This window comes from Bos indicus x Bos taurus, chromosome 1 (assembly GCF_003369695.1).
Source record: "Bos indicus x Bos taurus breed Angus x Brahman F1 hybrid chromosome 1, Bos_hybrid_MaternalHap_v2.0, whole genome shotgun sequence".
In the NCBI taxonomy this organism is placed as follows: Eukaryota; Metazoa; Chordata; class Mammalia; order Artiodactyla; family Bovidae; genus Bos; species Bos indicus x Bos taurus.
This window is the reverse complement of record NC_040076.1, coordinates 52,363,027-52,389,296: the sequence shown is the minus strand read 5'-3', so window position 1 is coordinate 52,389,296 and position 26,270 is coordinate 52,363,027. Positions and strand designations below refer to the sequence as shown.

Sequence of the window (26,270 nt, the reverse complement as noted above, 5' to 3'; positions counted from 1 at the left end):
CCACTTCATGGGAAATAGATGGGGAAACAGTGGAAACAGTGTCAGATTTTATTTTTTGGGCTCCAAAATCACTGCAGATAGTGACTGCAGCCATGAAATTGAAAGACACTTACTCCTTGGAAGAAAAGGTATGACCAACCTAGACAGCATATTTGAAAGCAGATAGCATATTCAAAGCAGACTTTGCCAACGAAGGTCCATCTAGTCAAGGCTATGGTTTTTCCAGCAGTCATGTATGGATGTGAGAATTGGACTGTGAAGAAAGCTGAGCGCTGAAGAATTGATGCTTTTGAACTGTGGTGTTGGAGAAGACTCTTGAGAGTCCCTTGGACTGCAAGGAGATCCAACAAGTCCATTCTAAAGGAGATCAGCCCTAGGTGTTCTTTGGAAGGAATGATGCTAAAGCTGAAACTCCAGTACTTTGTCCACCTCATGTGAGGAGTTGACTCATTGGAAAAGACTCTGATGCTGGGAGGGATTGGGGGCAGGAGGAGAAGGGGAGGACAGAGGATGAGATGGCTGGATGGCATCACCAACTCGATGGACATGAGTTTGAGTGAAAGCCGGGAGTTGGTGATGGACAGGGAGGCCTTGTGTGCTGCGATCCATGGGGTCACAAAGAGTTGGACATGACTGAGCAACTGAACTGAACTGAACTGCATTGGTCATAACTTTTCTTCCAAGGAGCAAAAGTCTTTTAATTTCTTGGCTGCAGTCACCATCTGCAGCGGTTTTGGAGCCCCCCAAAACAAAGTTTGTCACTGTTTCCACTGTTTCTCCATCTATTTGTCAGTAAGTGGTGGGACAGGATGCCATGATCTTAGTTTTCTGAATGTTGAACTTTAAGCCAACTGTTTTCACTCTCCTCTTTCACTTTCATCAAGAGGCTCTTTAGTTCTTCTTCACTTTCTGCCATAAGGGTGGTGTCATCTGCATATCTGAGGTTATTGATATTTCTCCCGGCAATCTTGATTCCAGCTTGTGCTTCATCCAGCCCAGCATTTCTCATGATGTACTCTGCATACAAGTTAAATAAGCAGGGTGACAACATACAGCCTTGACGTACTCCTTTCCAATTTAGCAGCAGTCTGTTGTTACATGTCCAGTTTGCTTCTTGACCTGTATACAGATTTCTCAGGAGGCAGTTCAGGAGGTCTGGTATTCCCATCTCTTTAAAAATGTTCCACAGTTTGTTTTGATCCACACAGTCAAAGGCTTTGGCATAGTCAATAAAGCAGAAGTAGATGTTTTGCTGGAACTCTCTTGCTTTTTCGATGATCCAGCAGATGTTGGCAATTTGATCTCTGGTTCCTCTGCCATTTCTAAATCCAGCTTGAACATCTGGAAGTTCATGGTTCACATACTGTTGAAGCCTGGCTTGGAGAATTTTGAGAATTACTTTGCTAGCTTGTGAGATGAGTGCAATCGTGCAGTAGTTTGAGCATTCTTTGGCATTGCCTTTCTTTGGGATTGGAATGAAAACTGACCTTTCCCCGTCCTGTGGCCCCTGTTGAGTTGTCCAAATTTGCTGGCATATTGAGTGCAGCACTTTCACAGCACCATCTTTGAGGATTTGAAATAGCTCAACTGGAATTCCATCACTTCCACTAGCTTTGTTCATAGTGATCCATGCATTAGAGAATGGCAATGAAGGCAGTTAACCATCAATATATGCAAACTATGAAAGCCAGGTGGGGGCCTCTTTAGCAGTAGTTAAAGGGATGCTCATCTCTTGCAGCATGAAGGCAAAAAAATCAGAGGATTGGGGCCAGGATTTAAGTATAGAATCCATGGCAGAACTCCATGCTCATGAGTTGGAGTTATTAAAATTAAATAACTCAAAGCAAGTTATTTAACTTATATGCAGAGTATGTCATGAGAAACGGAGGTTGATGTTTCACTTATAGTTCACCTACACGAAGTTCGTGGCCCTGTTTGGGAAGGAGTGGGACCCTGAGAGTTAAGATGAAGAATCTAAATCTTCATATTCTACTAGACTCTGGGCCAAGGAAAAAGGCCCATCCCATCTTGTTAAGGATAGTTCTTCCTCCTTACCTGAAGATGAGACAGAGGGTTCTACCTTGCAAAGCAGTGTGTACCCATCCCTATAATCTACCCCACCTCCCCTTGTAATCACCAGAACAATAATTTAGAGTCTAGACACACCACAACCCAGCAGGGGAAGTGAAACAATTGAAAAGCAAGAAAAGGGATTATACTCCGAAGGAACTGAAAGACATAACCAACATTTGTTGTCAAGAGCCAGCAGAATGAAAACGGACTGGATTCTTGGAGGTGCTCGATGAAAGGAAATGGAATATAAAGTTGGATAAAGGACAGTTTATAGATATCGGAGCACTAACCCTTGATGCAGGATTAAAGATGATGGCAAGAATCTTGGGAGGCATGCCAAAATTATTGGGGGAAATGACGAAGGGAAGAATTGAAAGGCTGGGAAATTAGGCATATTGAAGTGGCTACATTATGCAGTGTCAAAAACCCTGTTGACTTATTATGATCCGTGAGAGAGTTCAGAGGACATTCCATTTACCAAGGAACATGGGGTGTGCAGGGGACGCCAGCATTGTTAAGAGTCTCGGCAGTGGTTGACCTCTGTAGAATAGGACTGATTTTGGAGGATGCTGTTGCAAAACTGACTCTCGAATAGCACAGTGCTGGTAGACTTCTGAAAAAAATAGAGTCCAGGTGGTAGTGCTTAACTGTCAAAAGCAAAGTGAGCTCAATTATTGTAAAGAGTGGCAAGGTTGGCGGGCGGGGAGTGGCATGACTCATGTAGTGCCATGATGGTAGTTAATGGAACACAGCATCTCCAGGGTCAAGACTGAGCAGGCAACAAAGTTATTTCTCAATCTGTGTAACAAAAGGAAACAAAGGTTCAGAACTACTGCTACAATAAAATGATACAATCCCTTGCTAAGTTTCTGGACCTGATTCAGTTTTTAACCCCAAAACCACTGACTGAAATCAAGGCTGGTTTTCGTGAGTGAAGGACAATGCAAGATCACAGCAAATGCTATCATAATGATTCTCCTTGTCCTTCTCTGGAGGGATCTACAGTCACCTACTTGAGGAACCATGTACTGGGGAAAGGAGACTACTCAAATGTTCAAAAACTGTGTGTTGAGATAAGTACCTGGCTCATGGTCAGCTAAGTGTATGGACCCAATCAGTGGTTATTTCTCCAGTCTCTGACTGTATTTGGATTATGAAGTTGACAGAATCTCTAAATTGGTTCCTTGGCCTGTGAGTTAAGAATTCTCATAATGAGAAAGGCCAAGTGGAAGCCTCTGATACTGTCCCTCCTACCATGGACAAGGTATTAAATTGAAACCAACATTGCATCCTTGGGAAATAGACTACTGTCAGGCTGGAGGACCTAAAAGATTGGCAGAGTCGGCAGTTTCTGCCCTACCCACATTTAATTCGCCAGTGTGGCACCTACAGAAGCCAGATGGACCCTGTGGTATGATAGTGGTTTACTACAAATGCAGTCAAGTAGTGGTCCTAATTGTAGTTGTGGTACCAAAAGTGGTTTCTTTCCTGGAGCAGATTAACATGGTATATAACACACTGTATGCAGTCCTGGATCTCAATGTGGGATAAATAACAGTACAGACTTATGATCTTGCCCCATGGCCATGTTAACTCTCTCCCTCTGATAATACAGTGACATGACTGGGCATTCCAGAGAGCCACACATTCCTTTACTTGACTGATGGCATCATGTTAATCAGGTCAGATAAGCAAGAAATGCCAAGAATTTTTGGAGGCTTTGGTAAAAGACATGAACTCCAGAAAGTGGGAAATATCGCTAATGGAGATTCAAGGACCTACATATCAATGAAGTTTTCCGGAGTCCAGTGGTTTGGGGCCTGCCAGGACACCCCCTTCAAGGTAAAGAACAAAGAATCATAAGTTGCCCCTTCCACTACGGAGGAAGTATGATGGCTGGTAGGTCTCTCAGGTTCTGGATGTAGCCTCTTACACATTTGGCAATAATGCTGTAACCAAATGTTCATTGTTATGTTCAAAACTTAATTATTTATAAGCTGTTGTGTGTTCAGCCGCTAAGTTGTGTCTGACTCTGCGATCCCATGGACTGTAGCCCACCAGGCTCCTCGGTCCATGGGATTCTCCAGGCAAGAATATGGAGTGGGTTGCCGCTCCCTTCTCCAGGGAACCTTCCCAACCCAGGGACTGAACCCAGGTCTCCCACCTTGCAGGCAATGCTTTACTGTCTGAGTTACCAGGGAATTTATTTATACAAACAGTGATTATTTTATTCATAGTTTTGTGGGGCAGGAATCCAGAAAGTGCTCAGCTGGGTGGGTCTCATTTGGGTGTCTCATGTGCTGCAGTCAAACAGTGATTGAAATTATTATAGAATAGCTGGGGGCAGGGGAGTGGAAGGTAGGGTTGTTAAAAAGCAGTGAGACAGAGCAAATCTGAAACAGCTTGAAGTTGACAATGCCTATTTCTCTCTCTCTCATCTCAGGATCTTTCCAGAGACTCCCTCCATGTTGACCAGCTTGGATTTCCTCATAGCACGGCAGATGGGTTCCAAGAGCATTTTCAGAAAACTAAATAGAAGTTGTACAGTCTTTCCTAAACCAGTCTCAAAAATCATGCAGCATTACTTCTGCTACTCTTCTTTGGTTGGAACTGTCAGAAGTTCCCACTCAGCTTCAATAGCAGGGGACAGACACCACCTCTTTACGGAAGGAGTGTCAAAGGATTTGGGAGTATGTTTTTTAAATGCTAAAGTGTGATAAACTGACTTCAGCACCGATTTTAGAAAAGTCTGGGAAGGATGTTGACTCAACCACTTCCTACTTGCAGGTCTGTGAGCTGTAATACAATCCATCTTCTCAGGAAAGGACTTTTGCTTTCTCTTTGTGCTTTAGTGTGCTCAATAGCATCATGGAAGATAACAATGCTTTTCAGTCAAATTCCTTTGGATGCAAGGAACAAAGACTCACTCATGCTAGTAAAGGTTTCTGGGAAAACAAACCAAGAGTAGCAAAAGCAGCTGCCCTGGAACAGGAGGTGAAGATTCAGCAGCAGGTGACCTCAGCAGCAGGAGGTCATGCTTCTTTCATTTATCTCATTTGGCTCTTCTCTACCTTTCAGTTTCCCCCTCCTATTCCCTGCTCACCTTCTGCTGTCTCTGTGTCTTTTCTTTCCCTTTCACTTCTGATAATGAATTGATTTTGCTCTCTTAGAACCTCAGTTAGTATCATGGCCTCTCCAGCTTCTTCCCACATCAAGGCATTTCTACATCAGTTCTCACCACTGTCGTATTCTTTAGGAATTTCCCAGTTCAAATTCCCAGGAAATTTTCAGGGGTCAAAATGGATTGTCTCTGTTTGGGTAACATCATGTTCTTGTTCACTGATTGACCACTTGTATGAGGAAAGGCTCAGCTCTTAGCAACTGACACTGGAAGGAAAAGGCAGCCATGATTGGCACAGCTGTATCTTCACCAGTAGAGTCCAATGTAGATGTCGACCTCCAAAGAACCGTGGTGTGGATCAATTAAAACAGGAAAAGTCAAAAGTATTGTAAAATATTAAGTTATCTAAGAAGATGTGATATTATGTTTTAAACATACAGAGTACCCGTATATTCACTTTCTAAATACCAATATATCAAGTTAGGGTTTCTCAGATGGTGCTAGTGGTAAAGAACCTGCCTGCCAGTGTAAGAGACATTCAATTCCCGCCTCGGGAAGATCCCTTGGAGGAGGGCATAGCAACCCACTCCAGTATTCTTGCCTGGAGAATCCCATGGACAGATGAACCTGGCAGACAATAGTCCATAGGGTCACAAAAAGTTGGACGTGACTGAAGCAACTTAGCATGCATGCATGCGTATCAAGTTCACATCCTTGCTAATTAATCTAGCAAACTGGTATTTGCTGATTAATGTTTTGTTTCCATGAACGATTATTGTGACTGCTCTTCCCTGACATCCAGCTACATGCTAGCTTTGTTAGGTCCTCTAAGCATTGAGACTGACTCAAATGTCAAGCAATTAGATGTTCAAATCATGCCATGCTAACTAATATATAGATTATAGCATTATATTTTCTTGGATTCTGTTTAAAAAGGGGGAAACTCAAATTATTCTTAGATCAATAATAAAGTCTTGAAAGGCATCTGTTTCTAACTGCATGTTGTATGTACTTAAATCTGTATTGAAAAATTACACTGTAAATGTTTTGTAGGCTTTTTCTTTTTCAATCATTTCAGTCTCTCACCATCTCTCACTTCTTAATCAATTCCTCTTTTCTCAAAACAGACTGCCTTGCCATCGAGCTATCAACTAATAATTTTCTAGAGCTCAAAATGAAAAGAAAAACCTAATCAAACAAATAAACAAAGTAAAGCTTCAGGAACCTTTGTACCTGAACAATTATGCTAAGGCATCCAGCTAGCCCTCTGCACACGGTGGGTTGAATTCAAATGGGCACCTGAGATGGTGATTTTTTTTTTCTAACTTAAGTGTTTTTTAAAAATCCAAAATGAATTTCCTTTTCCTTGTCTTCAGGAAAGCCTGCAAATACCAAATCCACTATGAGAGAGATTTAATTTCCCTTTTGGTCTATGACACAGCACAATTATCTGTGGATGTTTAAAGAAAATTCATAAAGCAGAATGAGCTTAGTTCACACCAGATAAAGCCCCTATGAAATGATGCCATGGTTGGCGTCATCTGTTGACGTTCATGCATGATTCAGCACCTCTAGACAACAATTTGGAGGAAATCTGCTTCTCCATTACAAGCCAGGCTCTGCCCTTTTGCTGGAAATTGAAAGGATCAAAATTCTCAGCTTTTAAGGCTGACTACCTCCTGTGACATCTAGCACCCAGGAGCAATCCAGAGCCTCTTTCTGGTGTTTTCTCTACATGCCATTCGGTGCATAGTAGACAGGAGGCATCCAGGTGATTGACAGACATCTCGCTTGTCCTCTGGCTGCTTTTGCATCTGTTGATACAGCCCCTGTGTTTATATGTGTGATTAGGCTGAGGCTTTCTGGGTCAGCCACCCACGGATTGTATCAAAAATAATCAATCTTATTTGACTGTCTTAACATTTTGGCTATTTTAGTTGTTAAGGCAACCAGATCTGATGAAGTATTCACTCATCAATTTGATGTTCAGCAATCGTCTGTCATGGTTCTGAAGCTGGAGGGAAAATAAAAATAAAAATCAACTGTCAAAACAGTCAATCCAGAACAATCAATCCAATCATGAATTTCTCCCTGACACCAGAGACCATTGTTTCCCCTTTCCCTTATTTTTCCTCCCCCTTCGCCTCCTCCTCTTCTCCTGAGATCTGTGCCTCCCACAGTTTCTTTCCTCTAGTGAAGCTGATGAACAGCAGAGAAGGGAGATATTTTAGGTTCACAAAGGCTTACATTTTCCTAAAAGGTTTCCCTTTACTTTGTTTTGATGTTTGATAATTTTTGGCTAAATTATCCTAAAAGGTCCTAAAAGGATGGATACATAAAATGTATGGCAAATGTTACTCTGAATGGAGAATTTCAGGAGCAATGTCCTTTGCTTTCTCTTTCAAGATGAATTTCCCTTTTTGGGGAGTGCAGCTCCAAAGTCAGCCACAGGCAGCTGGCTTGCACAGTCCCTTCCTGTCCCCTGAGTCTGTTCCAACCTCCTTGGAACAGAAGAGCTCCGAGTCTGGCCCTGGTGTGGGATGTGGCTGGCTTTCCAAGTTGGAAAATGTGTTAGTAATTACTTTTTACTGCTGTCTCCGTTTGAATTTCCAGACTTCTGCCCCCTCTCCCAGCCTGCGTTTCTCCACCCAGCTTCCTACCTCATTCTGACTGCTAATTTAACCCTGGCTCCCTTCCTCCAGAAACATTTGACCTTGTGCAAGAACTTGGCATCAATTTCTCTCCTCTGCTGGACTAGGGCAATTAGCATCAGCAGGCAACCCTGCCAGACCGCCTGCCTGTTGTCCTCTGGGCTCTGCCTGGTACAATAGCAGGCCTCTGTTTCCAGGCAAAAGGGCAGTGGCCACTAGTTGCATTTGCCAGGAGACCTTTTCCAACATTTTGCTTCAAGATGTTGTTACCAGGGATGTGGACTAAACCCAATTAGCTTGCTTAGTGAAGTAACCTATGGGGAAAAAATGTAGAAGCATCGAAATCTCCTTACCTCACATATTCCTGCTTTAGATTTGAAAGAATTCTCTTGGTTTCTCCTATCAAGAAAGGTTATTCTATGTTGATTGATAACCTGGAAAAGGCTATAAAGAAAGTAAGAGTTGTTTTACTTGCTTAAGAGAACAAACTTCGCAATCACTTAAGAAATGCCCATTTCTTCCTTTTGTTGATAAGTTGATTGCATACCATTTTAATCTTCCCATTAATTAGTCCCCAAGAACAATTACAGGGTAGAGTTTCATAACTGAAATAAGAACATATAGGTACTTGAGAATAATGCCACTTCAGTTTCTTAAAAATCGTCCACAGTTCCATATTCTCACTAATTCCTTATTCTCACTAACATGAATGAGTGGGTTTCATGTTATATGTGTGTGAATGTATATCCTTAAAGTTTATAGATTAGAACTGTCTTTCTAAAATACCTTGGGTTATAGAGATTCATTTTAGAGCTAGAAATTGGTTGAGGAGAGATTGGGATAGAAATTACAAATGGAAACATGGACTCTACTCATTATGATACATATTCTATATCACTCAGACTATGAAATGCAAAATACATAGTACAAATATGCATACACATACCTACATGTGTATGTATACATATAACACACATGTATAAAATGCATAGTATGGAATGAAACTCTGAGTAAGCCAGTCTATCTATTTATTGGGCAGGAGGAAGTATCAAATGTAGGGATCTAAGTGACAAGACCTCTATGTCTTAGGAGATGCACGTCCAGAAACGGGTATCCTCCATATTGTTTCCACTTCCCAGAGGAAGGAAAACTGAGACTGTTTTTCTCACAGTGTCCTTTTCCCTGCCCCCACATCAGAGGACTAGTACCTTAATTAAGTTCGAGTGTTCAGTAATGACGTTCACTACTACTACTTCTAAGTCACTTCAGTTGTGTCTGACTCTGTGCAACCCCATAGACGGCAGCCCACCAGGCTCCCCCGTCCCTGGGATTCTCCAGGCAAGAACACTGGACCGGGTTGCCATTTCCTTCTCCAATGCATGAAAGTGAAAAATGAAAGTGAAATCGCTCAGTCGGGTCCTACTCTTAGCGACCCCATGGACTGCAGCCTACCAGGCTCCTCCTTCCATGGGATTTTCCAGGCAAGAGTACTGGAGTGGGGTGCCATTGACATTCACTACATACATCCAAAAAGAGTTTGTGAGAGCAAGAACACATGCTCTGAAACCAAAGCCTTGGCTTTAGCTGTGAAACTGTCAAAGTATGACAGTATAAGGTAAAAACTTGACTCTTGTGCAAACATACAAAGAGCACATGTCAAAATTCATTTAATTTATTAATGAGGGAAGCATTAGGATTATAATACTGGTTCAAAAATTGTAAAGATTGAATGCATACCTATAGATAGATAGATGGGAAGGAAGGAAGGATAGAAGGAGGGGAGGAAGAAATGTGTCTCCATGGAATTATATTCTCTACCGGACAAAAATCATTTGCATTGTTATCAGACAAAAATCTACAAGTTAACCTAGAGTTTCACAGAGTTTAGGACTAATCAATAGTAAGTAGTAAGTCAAACAAAGGTACATTCTGTAAGAGAATTAACAATCTGTAGGCTCGAATTAGGTAAAGCTCTAGTATAATGTTGAAAGGATATATAAGATTCTTTTTGCCTTATTTTCACATTTAGGATAATTTTTCTTAACAAGATGTAGGGCATATTACCTCAAATCTCTCTGAACTTCAATGCTTTTATTTGAAAAGTGGGACTAACAATATCTACCTTATGGGGTTGTTGTAGGATTTAAATGAAATTGTGTATATAAGGCACCTCCCACAACACGTCATACAAGGTAATTACCTTCCCTCCAAGTAGTCCTTTAATTCATATTATCTGACATCATGCCGTCCAGATCTCTTTAAATTGGCACCTCCTTGTATTACCAGGGATCAAGACCATCCCCATGGAAAAGAAATACAAAAAAGCAAAATGGCTGTCTGGGGAGGCCTTACAAAAAACTGTAAAAAGAAGAGAAGTGAAAAGCAAAGGAGAAAAGAAAAGATATAAACATCTGAATGCAGAGTTCCAAAGAATAACAAGAAGAGATAAGAAAGCCTTCTTCAGCGATCAATGCAAAGAAATAGAGGCAAACAACAGAATGGGAAAGACTAGAGATCTCTTCAAGAAAATCAGAGATATCAAAGGAATATTTCATGCAAAGATGGGCTCGATAAAGGACAGAAATGGTATGGACCTAACAGAAGCAGAAGATATTAAGAAGAGATGGCAAGAATACACAGAAGAACTGTACAAAAAAGATCTTCAAGACCAAGATAATCATGATGGTGTGATCACTGACCTAGAGCCAGACATCCTGGAATGTGAAGTCAAGTGGGCCTTAGAAAGCATCACTACAAACAAAGCTAGTGGAGGTGACAGAATTCCAGTTGAGCTATTCCAAATCCTGAAAGATGATGCTGTGAAAGTGCTGCACTCAATACGCCAGCAAATCTGGAAAACTCAGCAGTGGCCACAGGACTGGAAAAGATCAGTTTTCATTCCAATCCCAAAGAAAGGCAATGCCAAAGAATGCTCAAACTACCACATAATTGTACTCATCTCACACGCTAGTAAAGTAATGCTCAAAATTCTCCAAGCCAGGCTTCAGCAATACGTGAACCGTGAACTTCCTGATGTTCAAGCTGGTTTCAGAAAAGGCAGAGGAACCAGAGATCAAATTGCCAACATCTGCTGGCTCATGGAAAAAGCAAGAGAGTTCCAGAAAAACATCTATTTCTGCTTTATTGACTATGCCAAAGCCTTTGACTGTGTGGATCACAATAAACTGTGGAAAATTCTGAAAGAGATGGGAATACCAGACCACCTGATCTGCCTCTTGAGAAATTTGTATGCAGGTCAGGAAGCAGTAGTTAGAACTGGACATGGAACAACAGACTGGTTCCAAATAGGGAAAGGAGTACGTCAAGGCTGTATATCGTCACCCTGTTTATTTAACCTATATGCAGAGTACATCATGAGAAACGCTGGACTGGAAGAAACACAAGCTGGAATGAAGATTGCCGGGAGAAATATCAATAACCTCAGATATGCAGATGACACCACCCTTATGGCAGAAAGTGAAGAGGAACTAAAAAGCCTCTTGATGAAAGTTAAAGTGGAGAGTGAAAAAGTTGGCTTAGAGCTCAACATTCAGAAAACGAAGATCATGGCATCTGGTCCCATCACTTCATGGGAAATAGATGGGGAAACAGATGGGGAAACAGTGGAAAGAGTGTCAGACTTTATTTTTCTGGGCTCCAAAATCACTGCAGATGGTGACTGCAGCCATGAAATTAAAAGATACTTACTCCTTGGAAGGAAAGTTATGACCAACCTAGATAGCATATTCAAAAGCAGAGACATTACTTTGCCAAAAAAGGTCCATCTAGTCAAGGCTATGGTTTTTCCTGTGGTCATGTATGGATGTGAGAGTTGGACTGTGAAGAAGGCTGAGCGCCGAAGAATTGATGCTTTTGAACTGTGGTGTTGGAGAAGACTCTTGAGAGTCCCTTGGACTGCAAGGAGATCGAACCAGTCCATTCTGAAGGAGATCAGCCCTGGGATTTCTTTGGAAGGAATGACGCTAAAGCTGAAACTCCAGTACTTTGGCCACCTCATGCGAAGAGTTGACTCATTGGAAAAGACTCTGATGCTGGGAGGGGTTGGGGGCAGGAGGAGAAGGGGACGACAGAGGATGAGATGGCTGGATGGCATCACTGACTCAATGGACGTGAGTCTAAGTGAACTCCGGGAGTTGGTGATGGACAGGGAGGCCTGGCGTGCTGCGATTCATGGGGTCGCAAAGAGTCGGACACGACTGAGCGACTGATCTGATCTGATCTGTATTACCAAAATATTGGTAATTGATGGTTATAATGATGATCTTGAGACTCTTTGCAGCCTTCTATACCATTACAGATAAAATTATGTGCTCAGCATAGTATTAATGTTAACTGCAATTTATTATGTTTCACTTTATAAAGTCATTATCCATAGAATCCAACTCCATTAAAACAAAATAACCAGTTAACCAAAGCTATATTTTCCAGACTATTAAGCATAAAGAAAAATTTTACCAATTATTTTTACTTGGAATAATAATTTGAATCCAGAGGTGCCTGTATTAAGTGGTAGCTTGGAACAAACACCTTCTAAATTTTCTTCCAAGTCTGAGATTTTATAATAAGTTGAAAAGTATATTTGAGAAAAAACACACAGAAGGAGAAAGTTTGTATATTTTAGTTCTTAGAAAAAAAGAACACAATTGTATCCTAAAAATAATGACTGCAGGGATGCATTTTTATTTCTTTTAAAACATGTAATTATAGGCAATTTCGAATAAAGAGAAAATAACAAAATGCTCAGGTCAATATTTAATACAATATATAACACATATTAATAATAGTCAATATTTAACACATCTTAATATTTATCCATGTCTCCTTGAGACTAAAAAAAGTAAGCTATAACTAGATTTCTCTTTCATCCTCACCTTTCTCCCTTCCCCCATCTTCCATCCCCCAAATGACACTGTTAGACTAAAGTTGATCTATATCCGTATGGTAATGTTATGCATTGAAAACACTTGATGGCATTATTTTGTGAAATTTTAGGCTTTACTCAAATGATATCATATGCTATATGACGATTTTCAACATCTTTTGTCCACTCACCATTAGGTTCTTTATCTGTGCAGATATATCTAGCCTATTTTACTTTGTATTCCAAAATGTAATTATTCTGTAATTTGTTGAACCACTTTTTTACTGAGTTATTATCTCCAATTTTTTGCTAGAACAACTCTGCAAAGCTGTCTTTGTATACACAAAGAATGCCCTATAGGAAAGGTGCACCTTTTACTGTGGTTAAGTATGGCCAAATTGCCCTCTGAAGGCATAATACTGATTTATATGTTGGCTAGCATGAAGGGGATGACAGAGGATGAGATGGCTGGATGGCATCACTGACTCGATGGACGTGAGTCTGAGTGAACTCCGGGAGTTGGTGATGGACAGGGAGGCCTGGCATGCTGCGATTCATGGGGTCGCAAAGAGTCGGACACGACTGAGTGACTGATCTGATCTAGCATGAAATTTTCATATGATTACGGTCATTTGATTTTCCTTTCCAGTAAAGTGCCTGTTCATAATCTGTGCCCATTTTCTAATAGAGTGCTTCTTTTTCCATACTGATTTTGTAAGTGTGCTCTGTATGTGTACGTGTGTGTTTGCATGTTTTATAATCCTTTGAGGTTATATGCATTAAAAATATTTCCTCCTAGTACTGGTTTGTATTTTCAATTAATTTATGTAATATATATTCTTTTCACTTGAATGTAGTCCATTTTCCACTCTTAAGAGGTAGTGTATAGAGCAGTGACTCTAGCATAGATCTTGAATATCTAGGATCATCTCACACCTCTGCCGCTTACCACACAGGTTAAGGAAGTGAACAGTCTCTTCAGGCCTTGGTCTTTTATGAAGATCATAATAATAATGGCCCTTGATCTTCATAAAAGACTGAGGGCTGGAGAGACTGTTCACTTCCTTAACCTGTGTGGTAAGTGGCAGAAGTGTAACCTAGGGTTTTCATGAGGTTTACACAAATTAGCATATATAAGGTACTCAAAATATTGTATACAAATAGAATAACAAAATAAATATTGGCTTATTGTTATATTACTTTATGGTGTGCATTTTTATGTCTCATTTAAGAAATATTTTTCTGCCCTGATAGAAAAAATATCTTAAATTTTTCATTCAAAGTTTTTAAATGTTGCTTCTATGCTGATATATCTGGAATTTTTTTTAAAGCATGGGATGGGTAGGCAATGTATTTTTTCCCGCAAAAATAGCCATTTTCAAGCACTATTTATGGATAGCTTATCTTTTTCTCATAATGCTACCTCTGTCATGTATATCTCAAATATTTATGGCCAGACAATGGGTTCTTAATTTGTTTCAATTCTATGCTGTTTCAATGACTATAGTTTTATAAAACACCTGCAAAAAAGTTAGTATGGGTCTTCCCTCCTTATTCTTTTTCAAAATTGTCTTGACTCTTACTGACTTTTTGCCCTTCCACATGAATTTTAGTGTCAGGTTGTCAAATTCTACGAAAAATCCAACTAGTTCAATTTGGTTTTGAAGAAGGTTCAATTACAAGAGTAGATTTCATCCTAAGAAAGTTCATTTGTACTACACGTTGGCAGCACATTATGTGAAAAAAGCCCTGGATGAAGATTTGAAGATTTGGGTATGAACTCTTTGGGACAAACCTATTCATAACTATAGGCTTCAGTTTCTTCATCTGTAGAAGAGGCTGGACCATGCTCATAGAACCTAAAACAGTACTCCTCAAAAAGTAAGCTCTAAAAGAGCAGCATCAGCATCCCCTGGCAAAAGGATAGCAAATTAGAATCAGAAATCTGAAGGCAGAGTCCAGGAATCTATGTTTGACAAGCATTTCAGGTGATTCATACTTACGGCATGAATGCTAATTTTGTGTCAACATGACTAGTCTATGGTATCCGATCAAGCAGTGTTCTAGATGCTTCTTCAGAGAAATTTTTTTAGATGAGATTACATTTAAATCAATGAAATTTGAATAAAGCAGATTACCCAGCATAATGAGTAAATGAGTGAGTCCCACCCAATCATTTGATGGCTTTAATAGACTGACCTACCCTCCTGGGAAGAGAGAATTATAACATCAGACCACCCCTGGACTCAAACGGCAGCTCTTCCCTGGGTGTCCAATCTATTGGCTTATGCTGTAGATTTTGAACCCGCCAAGCCTCTGTAATCATATGAGTGAATTTCTTTAAAAAAAAAAAAATCTATCTATATATATATATATATACACACACACTATATTTACAAATTTTATATACTTTCCTCTTATTGGTTCTGTTTCTCAGAAAACCCAGACTAATACACACAGTAAAGTTTGAGAAGCTCATCTTCCAATGCACCTGGCATAGCTCCATTTTTTATGTATGACTTGTCCAGATTCATTCATTTGTGGAAGAGCTATGGCTAGAATCTAGGTCATAAGACACCCAGTTTGATGTGTTTTCTGCTGTGCTCTGCTTGTTAGGGAAAATCCCCTATAAGGAAAATAAACTGTTTATGTTGAGTGGGTGGGTAAAAGAGTAGAAATTTTATTTCCACAATGAATTAATTTGAGTTCCATTTAAATAAGAAGTTCACCTGGTAATTCATTTATAAATTTCTATAAGCTTGACAGAAAAAGCAGCTGCAGGGGGCTGAAATATTACGGCTAAATACCCATTTAAAGCTGAATCATAAATGAAAATAAAGTATCTCTGAAATGAAAACATGAGACAATATAAGCTTCTTTTAGCAAAAATATTTTATTTCCCTACGCAATGTATATGTGTCAATAGAGCCGTAGACAAAGTGTGGACTTAAGTTCGGTGTGCTCATCCACTTGGGCCTAGAAAGCATTTAGTGGGAGAAATTACTCACTCAGGCTCCAGGAATGTGAGAGCCTAATAAGGGAGAAAGAGTAAATGCAACACCAGGCTTCATCCACTTCCTAGGAACATCCCTAGATGTGGGCAGAAGAGTTAACAAAGAAGGATCTAGTTTTTGGTCCCTAGACAGTCAGAAAAATGTCCACAGTGTAAGCATTTTGTCACTGTGGGATGTACTCTCCAGGAGCTGATCTGAACTCCTACCCAGCAAGTCGATGACCCTGTGGGTCCCCAGGGCCTACACTTTGTTTCTGAATGTATGAACTGATCACTATCAGAGAGATTTTGCTGACTTGCACTCCATGGTGGATTAGGCCTTAGCGAGTAATCAGTGGATTTAGAAAAAGGGAAATAAAAAAGAGCATCTTCCCGTCAGGCAGATCTCTTTCCTCACCATGTGAAGCTCAAAACACACAGAACCGTGACTATTTTTAACAACCGGGAGACTTTGCAGAGAGAGGAAGTTAATCCTCTCGTGTGGAATATAAGCTTGGACACACAGACATTTATAACCCTTTATCTTGACTGGAAAGTCTAGTGTTTTCAAATGACTCTAGGTTGTCTGAGGCTGACCCAGGGCCTTATTAGAATTTAGCATCTCCTCTGGCACCACTCTCTCACCAGGGTAGAGAGCCTTCACTGAGTCAGTCAGGGAGGCACCGGGAACACTGCATGAATATTTATAAGTGAAATGTATTAATAGAGCTTAGAGAACCTCTATCCCCAAACCTCTAAGAGACAAAAGAAACATCCAAGGGAGATCACTGACTAGAATTTTTTAAGCTACTGATATTTTAAAATCTATTATTTTTAAATGGCACCTCTCTTCCCAGCATCTGAATGGGGAATTTCAAATACACACTGCCCATTCCGAGCCTTTATCACTTGTCCTCTTAGAAACTCTATTGGGAAACTTTCTTTTGAGTTTATCAGACCTGACTCTCCAAAGAGAAAGCAACAAAGCCAGTGGGTTTCACAAATGCATATGCTCTCGTTAAAATAGCTGTCCCTTCTCTCAGAGAGCCTCCTGTAAAAGCATTTTAATTCCCCAACTAAAATGTAGTTCAGCCTTTATTCCACTAAGCCAATTTGTTTATGTTTCCAAGTTCAATCACAATCTATTTGTAAAACCTATTTAGAATCAGAGTCACATAGCCAGAAATGATCATGCTCTAATTTCCTTATTAGAGAGATTCTTGTTGCAGCTGGCAGCCTGATTTGACTGCTCCCAGAGTCTGGAGCGACATGTTCTTTCCCTCGTTTTCCGATTTTATTCTTCATTCCTTTTGTTCCCTAATACCACCCCCTCCCCAACATACAAATATCAAGCCAGAATGAACAATTGCTGATGTTGTTGATTAGGTGGAAGTGAAATAAGAAACTGTCACCTTTTTGCCTGCAGAAGAGAAAGGAAGGAAATGTTCACAAAATGCACCATAAAAAGGAGGCTTTAGGATTCAGATAAAAGGTCAATTATTTCAAAGGACTTTGGGAGAATGACGTTTTCTGGATAATTGAATGAGAATTAAAGTAGAAAATCAATGCAACATTTGAGAAGACTTATTTCATCTACTTTTTCTTACAATTTTTTTTCTTTATAAAACAGGTGAGTTGATCTTTCTGATATAGCAAGATGTCTTTTCAAGGTAATTTAACAATTCTCTAACAAAGCAGAGGCTTGAAGTGTCTGTGTCTGCATGAGTTAGTGAAATCTTACTCATCCTTTAAGGTCTGGTTCAAATGTTATTCTGTAGAGATTCCACCAGCGTTTCACTATTGTCCTAATGTAATAAAGTCATTCATTTTATATAGTATTAAAAATTCCACTAGTCCAAGCAGAAGAGTCTATGAAATCTGCTAAGGTGCTTCCATTTGGTTTATGAAAGTGAAAGAGTTAGTCAGTCAGTCGTGTCTGACTCTGTGACTCTGTGGATTGTAGCCCATTTTGTTCCTCCCCTGTCCATGGGATTCTCCAGGCAGGAATACTGAAGTGGGTAGCTATTCCCTTCTCCAGGGGAATCTTCCCAACCCAGGGATCAAACTTGGGTCTCCTGCATTGCAGGCAGATTCTTTACCATCTGAGCCATCAGGGAAGCCCCATTTGCTTGAATGGTGGCAAAATTAATATCATATCATAAGGTTCACCTGTAAGAGATTATCAATTGCCCAGAGACTCTATGTGTTATGTATTTCAAGTTAAATTAGACTGAGAAACAACACTGCCTACTAATAAATAAATGTCAAATATTAATAAATATGTAACACCTGTCATTCAGCACTAAGCTTGTTCTCCAAAAGAGTCTGGGGAACAGAGAATCAGGCATGTTCCAGATCTAAAATATGGAGGTTTACTTTGAATTGGGTGATCTGACCCCACTTGAGGTCATATATTAGTTTGTGTAAACAGCCAACCTCATACAACCTCGTCACTCATGCTTCCAAATCTCTTTGGGATTCCTCCACCACTCACTCAGACTTTCTGTCTTCCTTTCATCCACTGCTGAAATACCACCTTCTCCATAATTGACTTCTTTGGTGGCTCAGATGGTAAAACGTCTGCCTGCAATGCGGGAGACCCGGGTTCAATCCCTGGGTTGGGAAGATATCCTGGAGAAGGAAATGGCAACCCACTCCAGTACTCTTGCCTGGAAAATTCCATGGACAGAGGAGCCTGGTAGCCTACAGTCCATGGGGTTGCAAAGATTTGGATACGACTGAGCGACTTCACTTCATTTCACGTCCATAACTGACTTAAGACACACACTGCTTATTGCCCACCCAGTATTCATTCATTTTTAACAATTTTCCTTAACAACTGAACCTTGAATTTATCCAAGGTGTATGCATCCAGTTTTCCAGATTCTCAGTGATCAGGAAACCCATATGACCAAGTTCTGACCAAGGAGATGAAAAAGGAATTCATTGGGTGCAACTCACAGGCACTTTTCTTGGAGACAACTTCAGTTGGCATGCTCCTGGGTTCTTTAACCTTTATCTTGCCCTTTCTCTCCTTCTCACCTGCCACCTGCACTTAGTGTCTGAAAGAACAGCAGCCGTTTTATAATGTTAAGAGTGGTGAAACAGTGAGATGAATGGAATCTGGACTCTTGGTGACATCGCTGAGTCATGCTAGCCTTGGCCTACCTAACTCTGACTTTCCATGGCATGAGACCAGTAAACTCCTTTCCTGTCTCAGCTATCTTTTATTGGGTTTTGTTACCTGCAGCTGGGAAACAATGCCGACAGATACACTCTTCTGAACCAGTTGAGAGGCCTAGAGTGAATCTGCCTGGGACAGGGAAAGTCACTACCCTACAATCTCCTTTTACAATAATGCTTAACAGGAATTTCAGAGAAACTGGCAATCTACACCAGTGGAATCCCCAGAGGTCATCAAGCCCTCTTATTTTTAACTGTTTTTAGAATTTCCAGATAAAATATTTTCATTTGTTAAATCTAGGAATTTTACCCTTTTTTGGCAGGGGGAACTGTGTCAAATGTTTTATAGGCTTTCCAAAACATCTTGAACGTTTTGTAACTTTATTACTTTCTACATGTTCTGTGATTACTACATTGTGGTTTCTATACAATGCTCTTTATTGATGTTTACCCATGTGTTTACCCTATATTAAGTGCTTCCAATCTGCGAAGTTTTATAGATGTGTATACACACACACACATTTTTCCCTTCTTGTCAACTGGCTCTGCGTTACTGTCAGAAAGCTGTCTATAGCATTTTGATCTCAATTCAGTTCATTTCAGTCACTCAGTCCTTTCCGACTCTTTGCAACCCCATGGACTGCAGCACTCCAGGCTTTTCTGTCCATCACCAACTCCTGGAGCTTGCTCAAACTCATGTCCATCAAGTTGGTGATGCCATCCAGTCATCTCATCCTCTGTTGTCCCTCCCCTTCTCCTCCTGCCCTCAATCTTTCCCAGCATCAGGGTTTTTACAATGAGTCAGTTCTTCGCATCAGGTGGCCAAAGTATTGGAGTTTCAGCTTCAACATCAGTCCTTCCAATGAATATTCAGGGTGATTTCCTTTAGGATGGATTGATTGGATCTCCTTGCAGTCCAAGGGACTCTCAAGAGTCTTTTGCAACACCACAGTTCAGAAGCATCAATACTTCAGTGCTCAGGTTTCTTTTTGCTCCAACACTAATATCCATACATGACTACTGGAAAAATCATAGCTTTGACTAGATGGACCTTTGTTGGTAAAGTAATGTCTCTGTTTTTTAATATGCTATCTAGGTTGGTCATAGCTTTTCTTCCAAGGAGCAAGCGTCTTTTCATTTCATGGTTGCAGAGACCATCTGCAGTGATTTTGGAGCCCCCCAAAATAAAGTCTGTCCCTGTTTCTATTGTTTCCCCATCTATTTCCCATGAAGTGATGGGACCGGATGGCATGATCTTAGTTTTCTGAATGTTGAGTTTTAAGTCAACTTTTTCACTCTCCTCGTTCACATTCATCAAGAGGCTCTTCAGTTCCTCTTCGCTTTCTGCCATAAGGGTGGAGTCATCTGTGTATCTGAGGTTATTGTTATTTCTCCCAGCAATCTTGATTCCAGTTTGTGCTTCATCCAGCCTGGTATTTCTCATGATGTATTCAACATATAAGTTAATACGCAGAGTGACAATATACAGCCTTGACGTATTCCTTTCCCAATTTGGAGTCAGTCCATTGTTCCATGTCCGGTTCTAACTATTTCTTCTTGACCTGCATACAGATTTGTCAGGAGGCAAGTAAGGTGGTCTGATATTCCCGTCTCTTTAAGAATATTCCATAGTTTGTTGTGATCCACATAGTCAAAGGCTTTAACTTTTTGTAATCAATGAAGCAGAAGTAGATATTTTTTTGGAATTCTCTTGCTTTTTCTATGATCCAACAGATGTTGGCAATTTGATTTCTGGTTCCTCTGCCTTTTCTAAATCTAGCTTGAACATCTGGAAGTTCTCAGTTCATGTACTCTCGGAACCTGTCTCGGAGAATTTTGAGCATTACTTTGCTAGCAAAATCTACATCTTTAAGAAGACTCCCAGGTAATTCCTATGCACATTGATGTTTAAGAAGCACTGATCTAAAACAACAGTTTTCTGACTTAGTGTATATCAGAATCACCTGTGGGGCTTAATAAAATACAGATTTCTGAGCCCCACTTCCAGTATTTCAGATTCAGTAGGTTTGGGAGTGCTGAGAATTTGCTTTCCTAACAAGTTCTCAGATGGTGCTGATTTGGCTGGTCTTCGGACCACACTTCGGAAAACCACTGCTCTAAAGAAAACAAAGTGGCAGAATTGGCAAAAATTCAGTGGCTTAATAACCAGAAGCTTTGCATATTCGCTTTTATTCCTCAAGTAGCTAGCCGTGTGACCTTGAGAGGGCCTTTGCGCTCTCTACGGCTCTTTTCCTCACTGGTAAACACAATGATCTGAGGATCAGCTCAAGCACAGCACTTGTCTTCTCAATTCTGTGTACATGTCTCCGCTCTGCACTGTCAGCTCCTGAAACCAGGAACCATATTTTAATTATCATTTTATCCCCAGTGAGACCCTCGAAGTCTCTTGGTTGTATGAGTGCATAAATGAGCAAATAAAGAAATGAATCCAAGACATAATATCCTGGTTGTGAAAGCATTTTAAAAATGAAAGAGGAGCTGCCCTGGTGACCCAGTGGCTAAGACGCCAGGCTCCCTGGGCAGGGGGCCTGAGTTCAATCCCTGGTCGGGGAACTAAAGATCCCACATGCCACAGCAAGATCTGGTGCAGCCAAATAAATAAAAATAAGTATTAAAAAGAAAGATATTTTTATGACTGTTGTATATGGTACCTAGTTCTTCAAAACTGTTGATTAAACACAAGAGTTTCAAGGACACAGATGATCATGAAAACAACAGCATCAAGAACTAATTAATATTCATCGTGATAATATCAGACTAAATGCAAAAGATAATCATAATTGATGAAGAAGACATATTCCAGATATTGAATCCAGTAGGCATGGAAACTATAAGACACCAGGAAGTGTGATCTGATGTGTCACGAGGGAGATGAAGATTGGAGCAATTAAACCAGACTCAGGGTCAGCCAAAAATTCTAGCAAACTGGCAGCCAACTTCTGCTTTAAGGGTGAGTCAGAGGATTTCTGGGAAGAGGACTCTGCAGTTTCAAGCCTGGCAATTCAGCACTCTCTTTCATGGTGTTTGGAGTGGAGAGCGAGCAGGGTACAGGTTTGTCTGCATTCCAGCCCCTCCCAGCACACAGTCCCTCTAGGATCCCTGCATGACCTCAAAAGAGCAGTTCAAACCTCCAAGCCAGATCTAGGCTCTAACTCTCATTTTATAGGTCCTGCTGCTTGCAAGGGACTCAAACTGGCTTAGAATCCTTCTGCTCCCAGTGGACCAGGGTGTGACACTAAGAAAGCGTACAACTTCCTTGTTACTTTAGAAACTGTTCAAGTTCCCCTGTGGGCTACTGCCTTACCTTGTCTAATGGCAATAAAAGCAAGAACCAAATATTTCTGCCTGTGTCAAGAGAATAATGTTGAAAGAAAGGAAAATTGGATCAACAGTTCTATATATAAGATGAGCAGCCGAATGTGATCAGGGGCTAGAATATTTTATTAAGAGGGAGTAGATGTCCTTGGTACGTGAAAACTCAAATTTGTTTCCTCAAGAAGTTTTCATTTTCCTCTGCTATGTACCTCTGTCATCTACTTGCTTGCATTAAATTTTTTTTTTTTCAGAATAAAATGCAGCATACAACTAGGCAATGATGTAACGGGGTTTAATTAACGTTTGGGAAGTATTTTGAGTTTCTTTGATGAACCATGTCGGCTGCCACTCAGAGACTAATGGCACAATATTCCTGCTGGTTGTTAAGATTTTACAGCGAAAAAAATTCCACTGGATCTAAAACACTGCTGATGGGTGAGGTTTTATTTAATAAGCTAAAAGAAAATAGCACATTACAATCACCTATGCACATGAATATCTGTAAGGTTGCTAAGCTATAACCAAATGTATCTGCAGCAGGAAAAAAAAAAGGTAGCAAAGCCCAGGAAAGTCAGTATTAGATTCCTACCAACAGATAATTGTAATGCTAGTGTGGGTTGCTAGAGGAAACACCAATAAAATTACCAGGCATCAGACCCTGGTGTTTTAGGCAATTTACAGGGAAAAGTTGAGCATGACTATTATTTGAGCTCAGCAAGGAACAGAACATTTAAGCAGAGCCAAATGTGGGTGCAGCAGACATAAACATCTATGTATTTATGTATGCAAATTAGTATAAACATTTGATAGGCTTCAAATTATTTTCAACGGCTTTTCCTTCTCTGTGATGACACTGAAATGTCACCATCTCCAAGCATCAACACTTCTTTGAGTGCAGCTCAGCGACTTCCGTATTTATGCTTACTCTTATTTGAAGCACAATTCTATTAATAACAGGTTTGGTTAGCTGATTTCTGGACCCATGGCATATTAGAGGCAGGAAATAAGGTAAGAGAAGAGGGCTGCTAAGAAGAATGCTCTGATATCACCAAATAGTGACCCAGACACTCTTGCCAGTATTTCATCCAGCAGTCATTTTAGGCTGTGCAATGCTCACTTGTATACAATATCTGCCCAGGTTGGTCAGGTAGCTGGGGAGCAATCTACCCAATGAGTCAGCAGTTCCCGGTCATCCACTCATGTCCTGTGTGAGGTGCTGTCCTGTCATTCCAGTGAAATTTCTAGCTGTCTGGATTTGTGCCCTGTTAGTAAACCTATTCCCCTTCATGGATCACAGGCTTGTCAGGATGAAGGGGTTTGCATAACTCAATAAAACTATGAGCCATACCACATGGGCTCACCCAAGATGGTCAGGTCAGAGTGAAGAGTTCTGACAAAACATGGTCCACTGGAGGAGGAAATGACAACACACTCCAGTATTCTTGCCACAAGAACCCCATGGACCATATGAGAAGGCAAAAATATATGAAGCTGGAAGATGAGCCCTCCAGGTTGGAAGGTGTGCAGTATGCTACTGGGGAAGAGTGGAAGGCAAGTACTAATAGCTCCAGAAAGAATGAAGTGGCTGAGCAAAAGAAGAAATGAAGCTCAGTTGTGGATGTGTCTGGTGGTGGAAGTAAAGTCCAATGCTGTAAAGAACAATATCACATAGGAACCTGGAAAGTTAGGTCCATAATTCAAGGTAAATTCAAAGTGATCAAGTAGGAGACGGCAAGACTAAACATTGACATCTTAGGAATCAGTGAACTAAAATGGACAGGAATGGGTGGATGTAATCCGGATGACTATTATATCTATTACTGCAGACAAGAATCCCTTAGAAGAAATGGAGTAGCCCTCATAGTCAACAAAAGAGTCTGAAATGTAGTGCTTGGGTGCAACCTCAAAAATGACAGAATGATCTTGGTTCACTTCCAAGGAAAATCATTCAACATCACAGTAATCCAAGCCTATCCCCCAACCACTGATACCAAAGAAGCTGAAGTTGACCAGTTTTGTGAAGACCTACAAGACCTTCTACAACTAATAACAAATAAAAGATGTCATTTTCATCATAGGGGGTTGGAATGCAAAAGTAGGAAGTCAAGAGATATCTGGAATAACAGGCAAGTTTGGCCTTGGAGTACAAAATGAAGGACAGTAAAGGCTAACAGAATTTTGTCAGGAGAACACATTGGTCATAGCAAACACTCCTTTCCAACAACCCAAGAGATGACTCTACACGTGGACATCACCAGATGGTCAATACTGAAATCAGATTGATTATATTCTTTGCAGCCAAAGGAGAAGTTCTATACAGTCAGTAGAAACAAGACCTGAAGCTGACTGTGGCTCAGATCATGAGCTCCTTATTGCAAATCAGCCTTAAATTTAAGAAAGTAGAGAAAATGACTAGGACATTCAGGTATGACCTAAATAAAATCCATTATGATTATACAGTGGAGATGACAAATAGATTCAAGAGATTGTATCTAATAGAATATCAGAAGAACTATGGATGGAGGTTCATAACATTGTACAGGAGGCAGTGACCAAAACCATCCCAAAGAAAAAGAAATGCAAGAAGGCAAAATAGTTGTCTAAGGAGGCTTTACAAATAGCTCAGGAAAGAAGAGAGGTGAAAGGCGAGGGAGGAAGAGAAAGATATACCCAACTGAATACAGAGTTCCAGAGAATAGCAAAGGGAGATTACGAAAGCCTTCTTAAATGAACATGTAAAGGAATAGAGGAAAACAATAGAATGGGAAACACTAGAGATCTCTTCAAGAAAATTGGAGATATTACGGGAACATTTCATACAAGAAGGTTCACAATAAAAGACAGAAATGGTAAGGACCTAACAGAAGCAGAATCTATTAAGAAGAGGTGGCAAGAATACACAGAAGAATATGCAAAAAGAAGTCTTAATGATCCAGATAATGACGATGGTGTGCTCACTCACCTAAGGCCAGACATCCTGAATGTGAAGAAGTCAAGTGGCCTTAAGAAGCATTACTACAAACAAAGCTAGTGGATGTAATGGAATTCCAACTAAGTTATTTAAAATCCTAAAAGATGATGCTGTTAAAGTGCTGCACTCAATATGTCAGTAAATTTGGAAAACTCAGTAATGGTCACAGGATTAGAAAAGGTCAGTTTTCATTCCAATCCATAGAAGGGCAATGCCAAACTACCATACAATTTCTTCCAGTTCATATGCTAGCAAAGTACTGCTCAAAATTCTTCAAGCTAGGCTTCAACAATATATGAACTGAGAACTTCTAGATGTACAAACTGGGTTTCAAAGAAGCACAGGAACTAGGGCTCAAATTGCCAACATCCATTGGATCCTGGAAGAAGCAAGGGAATTTGAGAAAAACATCTACTGCTACTTCATTGACTACTAAAGCCTTTGACTGTGTGGATCACAACAAACTATGGAAAATTCTTAAAGAGATGGGACTATGAGGCCACTTTACCTGTCTCCTGAGAAACTTGTGTGCAGGTCAAGAAGCAAGAACTGTCCAGTTCTAACTGGACATGGAATGACAGATTGGTTCAAAATTTGGCAAAGGAGTATGTCAAGGCTATATATTATCACTCTGTTTATTTAACTCATATGCAGAGTATCATGTGAAATGTGTACATGGATGAATGTACAGCTTGGATGAACCACAAGCTGGAATCAAGATTGCCAGGAAAAGTGTCAATAACCTCAGGTATGCAGATGACACCATCCTAATGGCAAAAAGTGAAGAGAAACTAAAGAGCCTGTTGATGAGGATGAAAGAGAAGAGTGAAAAAGCTGACTTGAAACTCAAAAAAAAAAAAAAACCTAACATTAAAGCATCTGTTCCCATTACTTCATGGCAAATAGAATGGGGGAAAGTGGAAATGGTGATAGACTTTATTTTCTTGGGCTCCAAAATCACTGTACATGGTGACTGCAGCCATGAAATTTAAAGATACTTGCTCCTTGGAAGGAAAGCTATGACAAACCTAGACAGTGTATTAAAAAGCACAGACATCCAT

At 40.3% G+C, this 26,270-nt stretch overlaps 1 long non-coding RNA gene across 2 annotated transcripts in view; it reads right to left on the bottom strand.

The window, feature by feature from the left end:
- Positions 1 to 1,558: 1,558 nt before the first annotated feature.
- Positions 1,559 to 26,270, bottom strand: part of LOC113907551 — a 46,489-nt gene continuing 21,777 nt past the window's right edge. Inside the window, exons 3-5 of one of the 2 annotated variants that reach the window (XR_003515231.1) lie at positions 8,199 to 8,289; positions 6,871 to 7,208; positions 1,559 to 2,871 (exon numbers count right to left, since the gene is read on the bottom strand). This is a non-coding gene — a long non-coding RNA (uncharacterized LOC113907551). Of the gene's footprint in view, positions 2,872 to 5,818; positions 7,209 to 8,198; positions 8,290 to 26,270 lie in introns of those variants that run through there. The other variant, XR_003515230.1, reaches the window with a different exon arrangement.